Source organism: Mytilus galloprovincialis, chromosome 5 (genome assembly GCF_965363235.1).
Source record: "Mytilus galloprovincialis chromosome 5, xbMytGall1.hap1.1, whole genome shotgun sequence".
NCBI classification, from domain to species: domain Eukaryota; kingdom Metazoa; phylum Mollusca; class Bivalvia; order Mytilida; family Mytilidae; genus Mytilus; species Mytilus galloprovincialis.
In genome coordinates this window covers 48,693,918-48,711,070 of record NC_134842.1, presented here as the reverse complement: position 1 = coordinate 48,711,070, position 17,153 = coordinate 48,693,918, and the positions used below count along the sequence as shown (strand labels likewise).

The 17,153-nt window shown below is 31.5% G+C and overlaps 1 long non-coding RNA gene across 2 annotated transcripts; it reads right to left on the bottom strand.

Annotated features, from left to right (window-relative positions):
* Positions 1-5,128: 5,128 nt before the first annotated feature.
* LOC143075950 (uncharacterized) lies at positions 5,129-16,922 on the bottom strand. Of its 2 annotated transcripts, none has more exons than XR_012978480.1 (9): positions 16,884-16,922; positions 14,162-14,221; positions 13,222-13,859; positions 12,522-12,591; positions 10,342-10,641; positions 9,672-9,977; positions 8,230-8,535; positions 7,531-7,842; positions 5,129-6,574 (listed from the first exon to the last, which is right to left on the bottom strand). It is a non-coding gene; the product is annotated as an uncharacterized LOC143075950 (long non-coding RNA). The 2 variants fall into 2 exon arrangements; XR_012978481.1 differs by lacking the exon at positions 16,884-16,922 and adding an exon at positions 16,276-16,320.
* Between the last annotated feature and the right edge of the window lie 231 nt (positions 16,923-17,153).

The window sequence follows — 17,153 nt, the reverse complement described above, 5'->3', positions numbered from 1 at the left end:
AGTTTCACATGACATTTAATTACATCAGGTATTCATATTAACAAAAGTAGATATGAGGTATACCGGTATTATATATAATCCCCTCTAAATCCACTTCTGTTACACCAAAGTGTCATTTGTTCTAGACTGGTGTCAACAATATATGTGTTTTTGAATTGGTCAGTTTATGGAAATCCACTGGTGGTATGTCAATATTATTTGGTATACAGTTATAGTAGCATTGGTACATCTCATTTCCATGGAGATTATACCGTAGGACAGGCTCTCAGTCATGGTTTATTGACTTTGAAGATATTGCTTAGTTGGTATGAATTAGTTTGGATAAGTCAGTTTAAGGGAACAATTAGTGGTAGGTCAATGATTTTTTAATCGGAATGCAGATGTAAGTAGCATTAAAATACACCATTTCTTTGAGATTACTTTTGTTCTATCGACCTTGAAAATATTGCATAGTTTACATGACAACGTTTGTTGTGCATTGATAAGTTTAAGACAAACTATTTCATGTAAAAAAAAATTGGCATTCAGTAATATTAGCATTTTCAAGTCCCGCTTCATTAAACATAATATAAAATATTGCCCCCCTCCCCCCCACCAAAAGCACGAAGCTTTAGCTTACTTTACAAGTTAAAATGTGTATGTACGTGTAGGTAATCGTATTTTGATAAATGTGTAACTGGTATTTGCTCAACTTTTTGGAATTTTGGGTCCTCAATGCTCTTCAACTTTGTACTTGTTGTGGCTTTTTAACTATTTCGATCTGAGCGTCACTGATGAGTCTTATGTAGACGAAACGCCCGTCTGGCGTTTTAAATTACAATCCTAGCACCTTTGATAACAATTGTATATTATATATGTAGATTGCTTGGATTAAATCACTAAATCATTTGCATTGTTCATCGGATTGGTAAATATAAAACTCAAAAACACTTCGATTTAAATAAACAAACGCTCTTAAACTAACATCATCAATATATTGTTGAGGGGGGGGGGGGAAGGGGGGTCCCAATAACAGCAAAACAGCAAATTGATTTGGCTCATAACAGATAACAAGGAATTAAAATGGTCAAAAACAGGTAACAGTAAATGAAATATTAAAATAATTCGATCTTTGGCAAATCAGTATTTCTTATTACGGATATAATCCTTTGTAATGCATTCCATTTTCTATGACTATGTTTTGAGTATAATTATTACTTTATGTAGCTAGCTATATATAGAATGTGTTTAAATTACTACTCAATATATTATAATATTTTTTATACGCTCGTTTACGGAACGTATTATGGTATACTGTTGTCCGTCTGTTGTCAACACGTCGGACATAAACTCAAAAACTCGATCTTTAAACAATTTGCATTAAACTTTGGGAAATTGTTTATATCTATTGATGTGAGCTGTCTCTTTTTTTTTTTTTTTTTTTTTTTTTTATAAATTTTAGATTTTAAGTTTCTGGGTAATGGTTTTATTCAATGCAATTGGTAGTTTTTTTTTTCTCAGTTTTCTGATAATATCTCAAAAATGCTTTCACAAAGCAAGGAATTTTGGTGAATTGTTTATATCTATTAACATGAGGTCACTTTCAATTTTTATAAATTTTAGATTTTACGTTTCCGAGTTAACGGGTTTTATTAATTAAAAAGGGGGGATTTTTCCAGTTTTCAGACATTAACACAAAAATGTTCTCAGCAGTTCTCATGAAACTTTGCTGAAATGTTTATATCCATTGTTCAATTTGTTGTAAACTCCCTTTCGATTTTTATTAATTTTAGATTTTATGTTATTGAGTTAAGGGATTTAATTCATTAGAAAAAGGTGGTATTTTCTAGTTTTCAAAAATAACTCAAAAATGCTTTCAGCAGTTCTCATGAAACGTTGGTGTATTGTTTATATATATTGACTGAAGCTCCCTTTGTTGCTAATATAAAAAATGACCTAAAAGAGTTTGAATATTCTGACTTTTTCAAAATGACCATTTAATGAGGTGTGTGAATTTTTCTTAATAAGACTATGAGGCAAAGTGGTATATAGGGTAGCAAAATCAAAAGCACCAATTATAAGCATGCAATTTATCAAGTACTTCGAACGAATTTTGACACTCCAAAAGCAATTTATTCCACTATTTTCAAAGGCCTTATTTGAACAATTTTTTATCAGCTGAGGTTTTTGATTGTACCAAGTGTACTAGTAAGTAGAATACATAGTTTAGTAGGGAAACAATGGCTTGTAACGAAAGAAATCTTTGTTTGTAATGAGTTATGTACAGCTTCGGACCCAAGTACATGGTTGGAACTTTCATTGTACAATGCATTTGGTTCTGCTTTGAAAAGAATCACAGAGCTGAGTCTATGTACCATATTATATAAAAGGTTAACTGGTTGTTAGGACCTAGTCCTTAATTGAGATCTTTGTCAGATATTCCTGGCCATATGTTTTCCTTTTTGTCATATTAAGAATTGTTTTAATTTAATATGTTCGTACGTGAAACAAGGAACATTTATATTCTCATACAAACAATTAAGATAATTCTGAATACACATTCATAAAAAAAAAAATGGAATTTATTACAAAGGATAATCATAAGATATACTTGAATTATCATGGACCTCACTTCTGTGATGGGTAAATGTTAATTGAATCCTTCTCTGAATACGGGACAAACATATTAGTAGTGGTAGACCCCAATGTCCAATGATCTTCAATATATACCGAATATTGACTGTCAAAAAAAATGCTAACATTCCAATTTTCAATAACATTTAACAGCAAATACATTATCACAATAACAGATAACAAAAAAACTAATAGCCCAAATAACAGCTAACAAAGAATAAGACAATAACAGCTAACAGCAAATATATTCTCAAAATAACAGATAACAAAGAATTAAATTGCCCCATAACAGCATAACAGTTAAACCCCTTGCCCCCCTTCATTGTTTTGGAGGACAAGTTTTTTTTAGAAGGCAATAGCAATCAATTTTGAAATAACTGTGCCCCTCTTCTTTTATTTAAAAAAGATGAGACGAACTTCATACAACAGCTTCTCCGATAGTATAATAAAACGCACATTCTGCTACAGATATAAAGGATGTTTTAGTTTTGTGCCATGAACACGAAATAAAGAGAACACCAGATACAGTCAAGACTGCTTAATATATCTTGACTTATCACTAGAAATTGAGTAAGATGATCGGTTGCGAACTAATCTCAACGTTTAAATTAATGATTTGGAGCAATGATTTGTATAGTGAATTCTTGTTTGGAGATCTAATTTTATTTTTTACCCATTTTGCAGTTTACAGGTTTCTTTACATCAAGTATTGAAACTCCGATAGTTTATAGGTGTATGTAACAAAACAACTATAAGTCAATTCTCATTTTTGAGCCGCATCCTCAATTGATTTTTTAAAAATTTTCTACATATGCTCATTCTTAGCGATAGCATAGAAACTTTATATATCAACTTTATTCCAACTACAAGACCATTTCTTAAATTGCTCACTTGACGTTATTTTGTTTTAAAACTGTAAGCATTTCACATTTATCCAAACGTCTTTACCCATTTATAGTTAAAGATATATTCACATTCAGATATATTGATGGTGTTCTTTCCATTAACAATCTTTTCCTGTTTGGTTCCATTAATATATCCTCCAGAACTAGAAATTAAAAAACAACAGACACAGCTGCCTTTGCCTCATTTTTAGACTTTTACCTCGAATTTGACATAAGTGGTCATCTTAGTACCAGAACTTATAACAAACGAGACGATTTTAATTTTAAGATTAGCAAACATTTCTCCTTCTAAGTAGCAATATACATGTACAAACTACATCTACACCTTGGATATATATTTCCAAACTCATTCGGTATTCAAGAGCTTGGAGCTGCTAGCTACTCCGACTTTGTAAAACGTCAACAGTATCTGAGTAAAAAGGCGATGAACCCGGTGTATGTAAAAATTGGTCTCGTCCTTTTTCTTTAAAAAGATTAATGGAAGAGATCAAGACCCTGTTGTGAATATTACGTATCAACTTCACAAATAATACACGATGATCGTAAAGTATAGGTTTTAAGTACTGTCGTTGTTATTCATCTTAATAACGTGTCATAATATTCTTTAATTTGCTTAGTAAGAATATATCTTGATATTCTTGTCAGCCGTTTTTGCCAAAGTACTTTCTTTGTTGACATATTTCTTTAATTTTACAGTGATTAAGATTATAACGCAGTATTGAATGCACTCCTATTTTTTTTTTTACTGTTTTACCTTTTATGTCTGTTTGATTTGTTAACACATCGTTGTTAATATAAAAGAATTTTATGCAACTGTCCTGTAAGTGAGGTTCTTTTATAACCAAGAAGTTCCATTGATATATCCTACAGAACTAGAAATTAAAAAACAACAGACACAGCTACCTTTGCCTCATTTTTAGACTTTTACCTCGAATTTGACACAAGCGGTAATCGTAGTACCCGAACTTATGACAAACGAGACAATTTTAATTTTAAAATTAGCTAGCATTTCTCCATCTTAGTAGCAATATACAAACTACATCTACATATTGGATATATATTTCCAAACTCATTCGGTATTCAAGAGATTGGAGCTGCTATAGCTACTCCGACTTTGTAAAACGTCAACAGTGTCTGAGTAATACACGATGATCATAAAGTATAGGTTCTAGGTACTGACGTTGTTATTCATCTTAATAACGTCACATAGTACTCTTGTCTTTGCCTTGTAAGAATATATCTTGATATTCTTGTCAGCCGTTTTTGCTAATATGCTTTGTTTATATGCCTTTTTTTTCTTTTTTGACATATTTCTTGAATTTTACAGTGATTAAGATAATAGTGCAGTATTGAATGCATCCCTATTTTTTACTGTTTTACCTATTTGCTTTAGTTAGCTATGATACCAAGGTTTACCCACCATTGTCTTCATAGGAAAATGCCTGTAACAAGTCGGGAATATGACAGTTGTTATCCATTCGTTTGATGTGTTTCAGTTTTTGATTTTGCCAGTTGCTTAAGGACTTTCCGTTTTGACTTATAATCGGAGTCCAGTATTTTTGTGATTTTACTTATTAACCAGTCTATACAGTTGGCCAAGAGAAACAACGAAAGTTCAAAGTTTTTAATGACAGACTCAATGGAAAAAGGATTATATGCATTGCGGCATTTGCACCAATTTATCAAAGATTATAATACATATGAAGAAGATTCCAGTTCAGTTAAAAAAAAGGAATATAAACATGTTTTTAGAATAAAGCAATAACATTATAAAATTCATCGAATGGGATGTTGATACCGGTACTACATTAATAATTGTTCTTCATTTACATTTGCAATTCCATCTAGACATAAACGTACAAGCACATGTTGACAAATTCAATTTTTGAAAATGATCTAATGCAGCGGGTAATGCATCAAATTAATAGTTTCGTTGATATTATTTACAAAGTTCATTACATATTTCCCCAAATTATTCATCATCATTATCTGACTGATAAATTATGTTTCAGGTTCTTTTCCGATTAGTAGCATAATATTAGTATAATCAGTTGTATCGCCACGGACAATATTATTCACGGGAATGTTAAACAAATTATCGATTACTCCTAGCGATTCATCGACAAAAATGTTCATCGTTTCGAGAATTCTGTTGATCGTCGATTGACGATTAACGTTAATATTACATATTACACATTCAATAACTTCAGTTCTCCTTAGAAACGCAGCGAAATCTATTGCTGTATAATTACGAGAGTTACGCCACTGCAATAAATCAAATTTATTCTCACAAAAGTGCTGTATATATAGTTTGTACTTCTTATCTAAGGTATAAAACGCAACTATAAGGTGAAATATTGTGTTTTTGTTTTTATCAACTGTGCGGTAAAATGCGTCGTAAAGCTTTGGAAACTTACGGAAAACATCAAAGTCAGTACCTTCCTTTGTAAGACCGTCTAGTAAAGTGTCCATGTGGTTAAATGTTATATCACCGCCACCTTGACGCAAAATATCTACAAATAAATCAAGGGTTTCTCGATCTATTTCTTCTCCCAATTGTCTAATGTACTGTCCGATTAAATAGGCATCGTCTTTATCAAACTTCATTCGCTGAAAAAATGCATTCGCCAAAGTGTAACCATCGACTTCCAAAAAGTCCCCATCTTTATTCTCTCTTTTAAGGCGGACGTGGTCAAAGAGAATATCAAAACTACAAAACTTCATTAAACACTCGATACATTCTTTACCAAACGAACGTATAATTATTTTTTGGACAGTATCGTCTCTTGGCTTATATGTACCATTTTCGATTCGTTTTAGGTAGATTGGAACTAGTTTCCTATCTATTATGTCGACAAGTGGGCTTACAATAACATTCGAAACTTTAAAGACAGCTTCAGCTATTTCCCGCAAAACTATGGAATGATCTTCCTCAAGTGACAGCCACTCCCGCATCGCAGTATAGACTAGCAGAGAATAGGCAAGTGCTGTCTTTCTGCAATGTTCCCCACTCACTCGCATACCATCTATTCTTTTGTAAGTCTCTTCATCAGTTCCTTAATATATAAAATAGCAATTTGCATATTATGTAAATGTATGATTTGGTATGATTTGTTAGAAAAAGCGTGTCCGTCTAAAGACAACGTTTCTTGCTACACTAAAGACAAAATGCAAAATACAGAAGAATTGTTTCGTAGTAACACCACTAGAGTCTTTTTAAATCGTTTTATTCAAGCGTCACTGGTGAGTCATTTGAAGAAAACTGGTGAAAAAAATTATCCATAAGTTTTGCCGGTGTCATAACATGTATCAAAATTTTGTAATTTATGATACAAGATTTTTCTCACTTAGAAACAGACAGAATTATAATTTGTGAACAATACGAAAATCAATACAAAAAGAGTATCTGTTTATTTGTTGTATTTTTAGATTAGTTATATTTGTATGTTTGTGATGTATGCGTTCACAATTTTGGCTGCTGGATCCTGACTATTATCAATTATGTTTTTTTTTCGGTTGCTCATCCACTGGTGTCAATATAACAGAACTATTGTCCTACAAATGGAAGGATTAAAATCAGACTAAACTCGCTATTTTATCGACAGGATGACTGTATCGATTCAGGAATATGACAGTTGTTCATCATTCGTTTCAAAGGTTGACAAAGTCTAGCGTTCGATTCTTTATAGACTTCCCACTATTATAACCCATATTAAAGCTCAATATTTGTGTAAGTTCTTTTTCAGTTACTCCTTAAATCAAAACTTGTTAATAAATGATACTTTGAAATTTGAGTTAGTAAGCAATAAATCATCAATGATATCAGGCTATATGTTGCAATCGAATAAATACGTAATGGCCTACTGTCAGTAGGATCATTAATTTACTCGATGGAAAAAGTAACATTGCAAGGCTCATCATACAATAATTTACAACTTTACAAAATTTCTTCTTTGTTTACATCATATTTTTTTTATACAACTATGACTTTAGATGAGCCTTTATTTCTTACCTGTGTACTCGAGAACAGACGGATTTATACACAAGGATATTCCAACAGTATTCAAAGCATAGCATTTATATGAACCTGCGTCAGATGGTTGGCAATTGGTTATAGTTAGAGATGGATTTTTTACAGAACCACCAGTATATTTTCCGTTACTTTCATCTCCTAGTATATGGCGTGAATAAGTGCCACCGTTTGGAGTGAACTCCCATATTATTGATGTAGCAGGTGGTATTCCAGTCACAGTACAACTTATGGTTTGATTTTGTCCGTTGATTATGGTAGCATTAGTTGGACCAATATCAACGTCGAGAACCCCTTAAAAATAATAGAGAGTTTGATTAAACCCTTTTCATACAAGTCTAAGATCGAACATTATTTTGTGTCCCGACATAACAAGGTTATGCTAAGAGTTACGAACCTCCATGCCATAAAAGTGCCCGTTTATATATTTGGCTTCCAAAACATTCTGCACGAGGGTACCAGATGAAGTTTATTCTAGAAACGCATTGTTTGTACGAATATCTTATCTATTTAGTCAGCTCATCGGACGTTTGTATAAATTAAGAAGATATTATAAGATATTCACGCATCGATATTTTAACTGAATAATTCATTGAAAAAAAACCAGAAAAGTGAACGAAGTACTGACTGAGAAATCAATATACATTAAACATAGTATTTCCTTAAACAATATATACAAACCTCCATTTAATCTTAAAGTTGCAGAATTACTAGTGCTTTTGCCAGCAGAATTTATAGCATGACAAACGTACGTGCCTTCATCATCTGATGTAGCAAAATTAATTATCAACGAGGGTGACGTAGGTGTAAAGCCTTGATATCCTTTATCACCGTTGTTTATACGTTCTATTTCGTTTTTATAATATTTCTCCCAGTAAATACCAGTAACCGTAGAATCGGATTTAATACTACACGGAATTACCACCTGGTTTCCATATGTGCACGTGTCGATGAAGTAATCTTGTGGAATCTGTATTACAGGTAAACCTTGAAAATATGTAAAATTGATAATGAGGGTGAATAATGAAAAAACAATTATTTATACATTCGTGTAACAATTCCACAGATGTGAAGTTTTTCTAAATGATTATGGCATATGTGGTATATTAATAGTAGAAAAACAAAACTGTGAACAGATTCGAAATCACATATATAAGCATGCAATTTATCAAGTTCTTCCAACAAATTTTGACACTTCAAAAGTAATCAATTTCATGATTTTCAAAGGCCTTAAATGAACAATTTATTACTATGTTTTTGGTTGAATCACGTGTACTAGTTAGTTGAATAGACTGTTAAGCAGTGACACAATGGCTTGAAGATGTAAAAAATCTATATTTGTAAGGTGTATTGTACAGCTTCAGATGCCCATACATAATACATACAGTAGTTGGAAATTGAATTGTATTTGGTTCTGCTTGTATAGATGTCATTTTTCGAGAACGGTGTCAGTTGGATTGTTGGGGAATTTGTGAATTTGTGTGATAATGATATTTATAAAAATGAATACCTTGACGATTCCCCTTAGGTTATGTTTAATACGAGAAATATGGTTATTATTGTTGTTTTTAGGAGTTATATGTACTTTGAAAATGTTAAATGCGAATATCAACATGTATATTTATGAATTAAAGTAAGAATCAACGGAGTTTTTGTCAGCCTTTTCTCGTCTTATCCGTATCAAACTATACGTGAGAACGATTTTTGGGTTCTTTACGGAGGAACGATTTCAACTCTCGGTCATGACCGATGTTTTGGTCTCCTGTTATAATATGGGAACTACGGACATAAATGGTACATCAATTTATTCGGAATTACTGCAATTTTATGATGTAGGTGTATTGTCACTGCAATTAACATCTTTACAAGCTTGGCTATAATTAAACACATATTTACTGGTATGTCTTTTGTAACCATAACAAAAAAGTGGAAATCAGTATTATCAAATTAGCCAGGAATTTGTTCTTTATCAAACATTTGCCAAATTACAATTAAAAATACCGGTATAATCTACAAAATCAAAACCTTTAATTGACATATTTGATTTTGATAGAATGTTTCTTATGATCTTCATTGGTAAAACAAATAATTTGAAAATGTGTGAAGACCTGTTTATTACTTACTAACATAACATAACTCTGAAGAGTTACTTTCAGATATTCCGACAGCATTAGTCGCAAAGCAGACATATGATCCGGCGTCAGATGGCTGAAAGTTGGTCACAGTCAGAGAAGGATGTTGAAGAGAGCCACCAGTATATTTTCCATCACAGTCTTCTATATTAATCGTTTGAGCAGTGCCACCAGGTGGAGTGAACTGCCATATAATTGATGAGACAGGTGGTAGTCCACTCACGGTACACTTAATGGTAATATTTTTTCCTTGGGTAATGTTAGTAATAGTCGTACTAGTATTTGTATCAAGATATCCTGAAAAGTAAGAAAACTCTTGTTTATTGCGTTTATATGAATTTTGCTGTCTTTGCTCTATCTATATTCATTTTCAGTCTTATCTAAGATAAAAAGTTTTAAAATATGGACATCCGTATTCTATAAACAAACCCATATTATGACCCCTTATTCATCCATAGAGGGTTAGTAAAAAAATATGGGATGAAACCAAAGGCCGAATCTCTTATGAATGTTACTTATCTTCTATGGATTCGTACCCCATATAAAATATACTAACTCCATATACATTAATAATAGGTCACCACGTGACGGCGTTAAACCAATCATAACGTAAGAATGTATCCGAGGAGCGATAAAATATAATCAAACCTCAACCATTTACCTCCATCAACTATCAAAGTTACAGGATTACTTTTATTTTCACCAGTAGCATTCTCGGCAAGGCAGATGTATGTTCCAGCATCGTCAAATGTAACAAAGTTTATCGTCAACGAAGGTTCAATAGGTGTACTACCTTGGTATTGACGATCATCGTTGAATAAAGGTACAGCACCGTTTTTGGAAGTTCTCTCCCAGTTGACATGTGTCACTGAAGAATCTGATTCGATACTGCATGGAATTACAATTTTGTCTCCATACGCGACTGTCAAAGTACTCTTATCAATTTTAATTGCAGGTAAGCCTAAAATTAGAAATAAAGAATATATATAAATAAAGTCATCCTAGAAACCAAGATTAAATTTTGTTTATACACCAGATGCGTAAACATAACACTTTTACTTATTTTGCAAATATATTAACTTATTGCCGTGCCAACTAAAGCGTAAAATTGATACACACAACCCCCCATTGACACATGTTCAATCTTCATTATATAAAGACACGTACAATTGAACTTGTTTATCTAAATTAAACATACACGTCACAAAAATCTATAAAAGGGTATTAACCCCGCCACATTATTTATGTATGTGCCTGTCCCAAGTCAGGAGCCTGTAATTCAGTGCTTGTCGTTTGTTTATGTGTTACATATTTGGTTTCGTTCATTTTTTTACATAAATGAGGCCGATAGTTTTCTCGTTTGCATTGTTTTACATTTTCTTATCGCGGCCTTTTATAGCTGACAATGCGGTATGGACTTTGCTCATTGTTGAAGGCCGTACGGTGACCTATAGTTGTTAATGTCTGTTTCATTTCGGTCTTTTGTGGATAGTTGTCTCATTGGCAATCATACCACATCTTCTTTTTTATATAACTATCCGAGTTATTAAGATCTTTCTACAATTTTTACCATATACAGTAAAAAATGGCCTTCAGAAATATTGTGATGAGATATATTCCACTAGTGATGTCAACCACATCTGTTTAATTCTTTTATTTTTTTTTAATGTGCTTAACAAACATCTTCAATTGCAAGATTAATATTTTCCTTTGTCCTGAACTGCTTTTTCTCATGCTCAATAGAAAGATAGACTGAATATAAACTCATCAAATTACTAGAATCTTGCATTAACAGCATATAAGTTGATCGAGTTTGTAGTATTCTCTTTTCAACAGACAGTCGATGTTCCTTATAATGAAGGAGAACTATAGCAGAACACTATAAAAAAAGGCTGTTTAATTTCAGATTTATTTATGATGTCCTGTTACTCCATCACTCATATTTCAGTAAATACTTGCATCTAACTGTACACCGACGAACTTGTTATAAAATATTTCACCGAAACAACAAGCTTTTCTTCACATACTATTGCTTTCATTAACATGATTAATGCTGATACAGATAAACGAAATCTAGAACTAGAATGTTTGACAAACTTTCGACTTTCTTACATTATTTTACACAGTTCAGTATATTTCCATTAATAATTACCACACATTTTTGGAAGTTTTATTCTGAGTTCCATGGAAAAATGGGACGAAAATATCATACATGGGGCACCATATGTTAGAAAACGTGAGTATTTAGTAAACAAAAAATTGATGGGCCATAATTAGAAAAGAAGAATCCCACGGCAAAGCATATGTAAATGCACCCTGACAACAAATCTTGGATGCTCTTTAGTTGTAGAACCTTCGACAAATGCAACGAAAATTGCATACATAGCTACCACGTGTTAGAAAACATAAATAAACGGTAAACAGAAAGTTGACGAGAGATTAATCTGAAAACTGATTGCATGGTATATCATACGCACATAAATTCTGACCAAAAAAAAATCAGGAAGCTCTAATCTGCAGTTTTCTTGTAATAGGCCTAAAATGTCACAATGGCTACCATGTGGAGCAGGATTTGCTTACCCTTCCGGAGCACCTGAGATCACCCCTTTTTATATCTATGTCTCGTTAAAATAAAATTAAATCTAAAAGCATATTTCTCTAAACCTTGAATACAGGCCTTTAATTTGTATCTCACACATCACATTGGGATTTATCATATTCTATTGTTTGAATAGCACGTAGTCTGTATCTGTGTCTCTTACCACTAGCAATGCTAAATTCTACTGATTATATATATATATAAAAAAAGAAAACATGTGCCCAATACGTAATATACGGAACCTCTTCTTTCAATAAGTGTATCTATTTTGCCTAGAAGTCTTTTGTGTATTCCAAGGCTTTCGGATATATCCTGAAAATCAAGAAAAGACATCTTTAATATTTAATTTTCACTTTTCCTTAATATTTTGTTAATCGTGTTGTGTTTGTATAGGATATGCAAACAACCTTTTAATACTTATACAATTCTTTTCGCAAATACAGATCGGATAAAATTTAAATTATCGTTTATCATGTAATACAGTTGAACATTCTTATCCATGGAATTATTTCAGATACAAATATCATATGACATCTTTGATCAGTTAAAATGAGAAAAAAAAATCTAAGAGCATTTATCTCTAAAATAAGAATATAGTCCATGATTTTTTCTCACTTTGGGATCTATTATATGCTATCTTTTGAAAAAGACGTTAAGTCAAAAATAGTTGTTTGTTAAGAAAATAAAATCTTTTGACATTTATATATTTGCAAGTTTAGGCTTTTTAAGAATAATCTTTAAATTCTGTTCATTATTTTCAAATTTGATAATTGATTGTGTTATTTATATTGTATAATATCTCATGTTGCTTTCAACTTGCTATTCGTTGTACAAAGCAGCCTGTAAAATAAAAGCTTTGAATTACAATTGTTGTCACAGTCTTTATGTAAAAACTGTGTTAACTCCTGTCGATATTTGTAAACTCTTTATGAAAAGTCTTACATCTTTTATATTTGATAACTGGTTCAAATATTCCGTGTAGTCCCCAGAGGCTCTCAAAATTTGTCTATTTCTCAATTTCCGTATTCTCAGCTTGATATTATTAAAGTATTCTTGATCAACGGCTTTAGACAAATTAAGGGCTGCATTTTCTAACACAGACCACATACGATCAAACTCATTTTCGGAAATGTCGCTGTTTCTTGGTTTGTGAGCGAAGTCATTTCGTATATTCCTTATATCGTCTAATGCTTGCAATTCCTGTTGTGTAAAGGTTGTTGCACAGCAATTTTTAAGAATCGTAATTGCCAATGTTACATCGAGCTCTGATACTTTAACAGTAGGTGCCGCAATATAAATACATGAGTGGTTGTTACTTTGAATATTGCAAGGGTTCTGTCTTTGTACAAATAATGTATCGAACTGCACTTTCCTAAGCACCTGTTGATTTCTATAGTTTGTAAAACGACTACAAGCACAACATGGTCTTCCATTGAAATAAAGATGGAATAATGTATGTCTCTGATTAAAAAGAAACGTTTGAAAGTTGTCTGGTTGAAATTGGGTTATCAAAAACTTTCCGACCAGCTCTATTACAATTTTTTGTAAAAATATGTAGATTCGTATCAATTTTTCCATATCTACAATAGAATCAGTAAAATTATCCCGTACTATGTTGAATCAGTCATGTAATAAAGGTATTTACCAGAACCATATTCAATTTCTCCATTTAAACTTATGTTTTAATTATTTTAAACAATTTCAATATCTATGTTAACAGAATCTTCTTTATTGTTTGCATTCCTTGTCCATTTTTAATGCTTTTATATATCTCAACTATGACATTAACGTTTATATTGAATTAAAAAAAATGATAAGAAAAACGTCATGTATTGTATTTCATAATACAGAAACCAGTAAGATTGTGTTGTATTAGGCTTACCTGTAATGGATCGTTAAATGTTGTTGTGTTAACGTGTGCAGTGATTAATTTCTTTCTTTTCTATTTAATAAAAAAAACAAAAAAAAACATGACATAAATAATAACTTTCATTATTGATAATTTATTTCAACAATTCGACGAGGAGCAAGTCATTTAGTTTTGTATAATCTATAATTTACATTCATTAAAATGTCTGAGACTAACGACGTGACTAAATCCTGAGTATTCAAGAACTAAAAACATAAAAGGAAAGCTGAATATGGGTATTTATAAGCAACACGGAAATATTTATCGATTTTCCGGTTTAAAAATTTTGTTTTGTTGGTCTTAATCGCCACTTTCATCAGCTTATTCTTCATACTACTAATTTCGGCCAATCCTTGACGAAAAGTGGAACACACTGAGAGAACCACCAACTTTCGGCAAATGAAACTGGTAATCCATGTAAATTAAGATAATATTTCGCATAACTCACAACCTCGGTGTTGAAAAGCTAATTATCACTATGTGTGAATTACTTAAACAACTCAGCAACTGAAGCTGCATTTGAAATTTGAAATAAATGGTTAAAAATATCGTATATCATCGCTGGGCTTCTAAAATGTCGTATATGACTTTTTTGGCTAAAAATACTTTTTGACACCAATGGTCTGGGCGGGAGGAAATCTTTGGTATTACAAAATAGCATACAGTTAGACTAATCAAAATGTGTGAAATAAGACATGTTACAAAATTGCCAATGTGAGTTGTTTGTAAAGTTTGCTTCCAAAATGTTGAATGAAAACTTGAAAATCGTTGTAGAATGGCTTTGGAAAAAAAAATTGTACATTTCTTTATTTCTTTGAAAATAATTTAAGTTCTTGGATAATCCAGAAATGTCAAAGTTTTTATTTCACTGCTATTTACAAAAATGTTCAAGTTTACATACGACATTTTGGAAGCATGCATTTTGCCAAAATTTTCAAAGCCTGTTTGTGAGATATTTTTGTCTTGAAAAAAATGTAATTTACAACATTTTAGAAGCCCAGCGACGATATTTATGTTTTTATCTAATCCTTTCTAGAATCAATAACATATATAGTTGGAAGTAAATAAAGCAGGATTCCTCACATTCTGAAGATAACTGAAGGACATAGTTTGTGACTGATAATTTGTTTTCACCATAATTTTCAACATTCAGATGTGAAATATTAAAAAAGAGTATAAAACAGCCAACATAAAATCTGCGAACTTCAGTATTTTATCGCCTGAATTATCATATCTATGTACAAATAGCTGGAATCATGAACAAGTAATTAAAAAGTTTATAGATATTAAAACAAAAAGAAAATCTATTTGTTTAAATGTGTTTTAAGCAATATTATTTTTTTTTACGAATTACTGTAAGGTTTTGTCAAAAATCTTTCAATGGCTACATTTGTAGCAGTGTGTATCATCACTATTCTCTTTCATATAATACCATTGTGGCAATATTACTGTATCTCCGTTTCTTTTTGGATTCTTATTCTTTAGAAATAAAATGTGATATGAAGTAACCGAATCTCCACCAGAGACCAAATCATATGAAAGTGAACAACTATAAATCACCATTCGACTTTCAACAATACGTAAAACCATATTGTAAAGAAAGCTTGAAAATGCCAAGAAAGGACAAATGTTAAACAATTAAAACGAGAAAATTTCCGGCCTAGTATATATTTTATATAATTTTGGCCTTTACGCTTGATGAATATTTATTTCTATTTGTCAAAATATGAATATGATTGTCAAATTCTGGGAGTATCAGTGTAAAAATACATCCAGTTTCCGATCTAAAGTGAGCATTTTCCTAATTTCATTTAAGTTTTGGTATTTTTTAACTTAAGAAAAGGTCATCCATGAGCAACGAAAATCATAAGATTTGTAAACATGTTAAAGTATACAAAATCAGTTATTTAAAAATGAAGGTAAATTGGTAAAATCAAACATACCATCGAAACAACATCTGATACAAAGAATTAAAAACACTTTTTATAATATTGGGATTATATATTGGCTCTCGGTAATAACGGCTTCAGTTGGTACTCAAGAGATATTTGTGCTGCTGAATTGACATAAAAAAGTCTAATACTAACAATGCATACTGCTATTGCTTGGATCTTGATATTTATATATTCAACGAGATACTTGATACAAAAATGTATGATAAAAGAGAGGTTATCATTTCTTGTTGTTAGTTATTTACTTTAAGATGCTGGAGTTCCAATGACACCAATTGACGGTGTTTATGTATCTAAACTTTCGACTCGATTGTGTATGTACCTACGTATTTGATTTAAACGAAGGTAAAGTCAACATTGATTTTTTTGGCTCTAGGTATATCCAAGATGGCGCATACAAGTTGTATATGGACGATCGATATCGTTAGCCTGATTAAACGTTTTAACTCTCAGTTGAAACAGCTAAATTTTAAAACCAAAGATGCTTAGTGTTATAAATCAAGGAATCGGAGAATTGTTTTACAATTAACATGATAGTTTTCCCTTAGATTTAGCATGGATAATACATCAGTGTAAACAAAAATCCTTTTTGTTTGAAAGTTCACATGATCAACAGAAAACATTAAGAATTATTGTTAAGTTGTTCTAATGATGACGTGATAGTACAGCACGATGAAAAGGATAGCAACCTACGAACAAGCTATTTGTGATCATTGCAACGAGAAACATAAAAATGTCTATACCTCACTAACAATGAGTCATTTGCTTTTCGGCCATCAAATATGTCGATTGAAATAATTTAAAGCACATGCGCAATGACCTATTGGTTTATCTTTTTTATGGCAATGATGAAATATATCTTATGTAACTTACAAATTTGAATGACCTACTTTGACACATAATACATCCTGGTTGACATAATTCAAAGTTCATACAACTATGTGTATTATTAAACAAAGTGTTTGTTTATATAATAGTTTCATATTTGGTTCAAACTATTTTTAAGAAGGAGC